This window comes from Triticum aestivum, chromosome 3A (genome assembly GCF_018294505.1).
Source record: "Triticum aestivum cultivar Chinese Spring chromosome 3A, IWGSC CS RefSeq v2.1, whole genome shotgun sequence".
NCBI classification, from domain to species: domain Eukaryota; kingdom Viridiplantae; phylum Streptophyta; class Magnoliopsida; order Poales; family Poaceae; genus Triticum; species Triticum aestivum.
In genome coordinates, this window is record NC_057800.1 from 732,320,350 (window position 1) to 732,324,944 (window position 4,595).

At 43.1% G+C, this 4,595-nt stretch overlaps 1 pseudogene; it reads right to left on the reverse strand.

Annotated features, from left to right (window-relative positions):
• Positions 1-3,315: 3,315 nt before the first annotated feature.
• Positions 3,316-3,984, reverse strand: LOC123057310 (putative protein TPRXL; annotated as a pseudogene).
• Positions 3,985-4,595: the final 611 nt, after the last annotated feature.

Sequence of the window (4,595 nt, forward strand, 5' to 3'; positions counted from 1 at the left end):
TACCAATAATGACTAATGGATTGCCAACAGCCAGAGAATGCAAAAATGTTTGTGTGCATCCTGGACCATGCCAAATTTTGGGACAGATATGCATCGAAGTCAACTGACATCTTAGGATCAGAAGCACATCAAAATGAACTCACAATAAAAAAATATCAAATTTGTCATTGAAACAATGGTAAACTGACATAGACTCCTTACGGCTTTCATAGAGCACGAACAATTAAGCGTTGTGGCCGCTCCATTTCGTGCTTCCTCCTGATGTTGTGCTCTTGGTTGTGCGTTTTGGCAGCAGATCCTTCTTGCCTGCCTCTCAAGCCAATGCAGATATATAAGCAGTCCCGTCCAGGGGGCTGTGCGAGCAGTTCAACCGCACCGGGCCCCTAAATCCCAAGGGGCCCCAATTTTTTGGGCCAATTTTGTATATTTTTTATCAGGCCTGATCTGACCGCCCGAGCGCTTCCTCCCAATCGATCGATCGTACGCCCCGAGCCTCTCCCCAACTCCCCCCTCTAGGTCAGCCTTATGCCCCACTATTCTTTCCAGCCCTCCTAAATTCGCATAACAAATTCGAGCAGAAACGAGCCCCAGCAAGGTCCAACGTAGCCAGGAAAAGAAGAAGGCAGCCGCTGCTAGCCGGCAGTCAAGCGCTCGGGCTTAGGCCAGATTGATTTGGAGATTTATTTGATAATCACCGACCAGTCCATGTCCATCAGGTGGCCCCAAGACCAAGAAGTATTATTTAGGTCATTTTTCATGTTCAATAATTTAATGGTTAATGGGTATACTGTATATGTGCATCAGTTCTTAAGTAAGTTACTTAATAAACTTTTCTATGTTTATTGCTTCACCGGTGTTCTTTATAGAAGATAGTTGGTGTATTTGATACATTCCATAATATTGTACAAAATTCCACATATTTAAAGGTAATGGCTTAAACGAGAGTGTTCTTTAGTTGTATATAAATATTTTAGTTACAAGAATTTTTAAAACTATAGAAATTCATTTTGCATTTCGCACCCGGGCCCCGAATTCCTGGAGACGGCCCTGTATATAAGATATGCAACAGTTGCTTTTCATGTTGCTGAAACATCAGAGGTGCTAAAGTATCATGTAGCAGCCCAACAATGTAGACAACTGGAGCTTGGTGGTGTGCCATGTCTGCCTCTGGGCCTATGCAAGCATTGTATTCCTCTTCCGTAAGTGGAGATCGAAGCAGCTTTATCAATATTAAATCACAAGGAAGACTCACAGAAATCAACCATGGATACGAAGAAACAGTGTAAAGTGCTAGAGCCTACTATTCTTTGTTCATCTTTCTAGTTTTTTTTAGAAAAGGAGGATTAAATGTTCATCTTTCCAGTAAGTTCTCACATCACAGAACCAATCATTTAATCAGAGAAACTCCATGAGACACTAACTAGTAACCAGGCACGCAAGTCGACATTAGATAATAATAGTATAAAAGAGTCCACATGATTAAATCCAACAAATTCCACTTCACAGGCCACAATACATAAATGTAGAACAAGCATCGACCACAACACATCCGCGCGGCATACACAATGGAAGAATCTGCAAACTACATAGTAGGACACTTTGAGCATCCACCACACACCATACAAAATGGAACAACTTCTTTACACCAAATAGCCATGTCCGCATCTCAACCACCAGAATTTAACTCTGGATACCTGCAGAACATCAACGGCATCTCAGTCAAACTAATTTATCATGCCCACTCAGAAAAAAAATTATGGATGATTCCCAAAAATAAATATTAACCTTGCCATAGTGCAAATTATACGAAAAAATATCCAGAGCTCAATCATCCCATCATTATTCGACAAACTGATAACACAAATGGAGAACAACAATAACAGAGCATTTAGTTTGTACTGGCAGCTGTATGTTGACATGTTTACAAGATTCTTGCTACATAACTATGTACGATCGCAGTTGAAACTAAGAGATCGGTGACTTGCCACCAATCATGTGACGCAAAAAAAACAGAACTCCCAAGAATGTTGACTCATTCCAGATTTACTCTTTTGTGCCATGCTATTTATGAGGGTCGGAGTACGATAGAAAAACGTCTAGTATGCCAAGCTAGTATGTCTAGTACGAAGGAAAATGCAAGCATAGACTATGCACCATCTTGTAAATTGGGTAACCAAGAAAAAAAGGGTATAAGAAAATAGAAAATTACCTAAGTTGTTTGACAAAGATAGAACATTAGCATATCAGGTGTGTTCAAAGTTCTGGCCAGATCCGTCCCTTTCCTCCCAACTCCGCTGCCTAGAAGAAAATGAAACCCAAACCAAATGAAAATTCAAAGAAAAGTCCAATGTGGCTCCACATATATTGCCAGGTCCAAAAAAGAATTAGTGTATTATATGTTTAGAGAAAATGCATTTACCCAGAATAATTGTCGAGTAAGTTGTGTACCAATTATGACAATAAAGCCAAAATAAAGTATGCACGGAATGGGAAACCAGAGTTCCAAAACAAGCATAACATAGCACTACATGAAATTAATAAACTAGTGCTACTCTTCGATAAAAACTAGAGCACAAGATTCATGAGTTGACGATTTATATCAAGATCGATCAATATAAATTTAATTCTTGCAAGGAAGAATAGTGAATAAGAAAACATGACAAGCCTTAAACCGCCTCCAGATGTTCCAATTGATTAATTATTTCAGATGGTTTCACTCCTGCAGCTATTGCCATTATCCATTTTCTAGAAACCCTCTGATGAAAAGATCATTACAAGCACGTAATTGTATTTAGCCTTTAGCAATGGCCAGGCATCAAAGCAATTACCTGTAGTATAGATATTCCTGTAGGTATGAAAGGTGTCATGACATATCTAGTTTCTTTTAACAATATGCTTGATCTGCATCGAGTCAATTTGGAGCGTGAAGTTGCCAATCATCGTATATAGAACAACCAAATTTGTGTCCTCATCATACCCAACAAAAAATCCATAACTTATTCTCCTTGGAAGCATCTCATCCAGTGGAATGGTTTTGCGCAGCAACACCCATTCGTCAATACCATCACAGTTAGATTTCCTATCCATAATTGGATCGTCAGGTCCAACAAACCAGCAAGGCCAAGGCCACCATCGGCCATCCGCAAGAGCTGAAACACCGGTCGTTGGTAACATGGTTTTCCACCGATGTCTTGATCACAACAAGACTTTGCATTTCGAAATCAAAAACAAGAACTTCACCACCACAAATCAACCAGCAAAGTGTATTCCCGACAAGGATGCTGTGGCTTGTCGCAGAAATCTTATTTGCTATGGTCACCGAGAAAATATTGCCCCAAATGCTAGATGCCGAGTCATAGAGAGAACAAGATGCCTGTGAACTGAATCCATCGCAGACCTAAACCAATTTAAATGGGCTTGAGAAGCAATCTGCATGGACGTGCCCATCTTCGGCATCAACGCACAGTACAACGCCATGCCAGGTTGAGTTTGTCCTCATAGAGTGGAATACTGGTGGAAAAGCCAAGATGTGCTCTTTGCCGGTGAGGGGATCCCACACGACGGTGTCATGCTTATTCGTGTCAATTAGGACAGAGAGACCATGGCAGCAGCCCATGTATGCTTCATCAGTGTTGTAGGCTATGGTGCTCTTGGGCAGGGAGAAGCGGGCAGTAGGGATACGGTAAGGCGAGTCCATGGCAGGAATGAAGCTTTTAGCATACCCTCTGAAGAACCCAAGCAGAGGAGGCTTCCGGTGGTGCTTGAGGAAGGATTTGCGGAACTGGGGGTCGTAGAGGATGCTGCCCCAGTGCTTGGATACGACGGACGAACGGGAGAGCGAGGACTGCTTCGGAGGGAGGCGGACGAGGATCTCGATGAGGAGGTTGTCGTCGCCAAGCACCTCGGACACTGGGTCGGCCAGCGGCACAGAACAGTGCAGCCAACTGCCGTCCACACGCGTGGGAAAGGTATCGGCCCTGGCATGAATAGGAATTTAATCAATGGACACACATATATTCACATCAGGGCAGCTGCTAGAATCCAACACACATATCCACATCCGTCCAGAATAGCGATAGCATATACAAAGCAAGTAGTGCACGACACAAAATTAAGAGGGGGAGGAACACCAATGGGATCTTACCCTTGGCCTTGGGGAGTCTCGGCAGCAGGATCCATCAGCGGTACCCTCTCCTCTCTCTCTCTCTCTCTCTCTCTCTCTCTCTCTCTCTGCACTGCTGTAGAAGAGGATGGATGTTAGGGTTTGATTAGGAGGGGAAAATCTGGCTAGGGTTTACTAATAGAGGGAAAATAAGATGACACGAAAAGGAATCACTAGTAGATTAGATGGAGAAGGAAGGGAAGGAAAAGGGGTGGGCTAACCAAGATCGGATTTTCGAGGACGCGGACGGGGACAGGCCAGGGTGAGGTCGCCGACTGCTCCGATCCTTCTTTCTCTAGTCCGTCCACTGCTGAGAGTGGAGAGACTGGGGGTACGGCAATTTTCAGATTTTAGACAATGGGAAGCAGGCAGCTGAGTGTTGGAATGCTGAATTTTTCTTTTTCTTTTTTTGAGATTAACGCTGAGGTTGTAC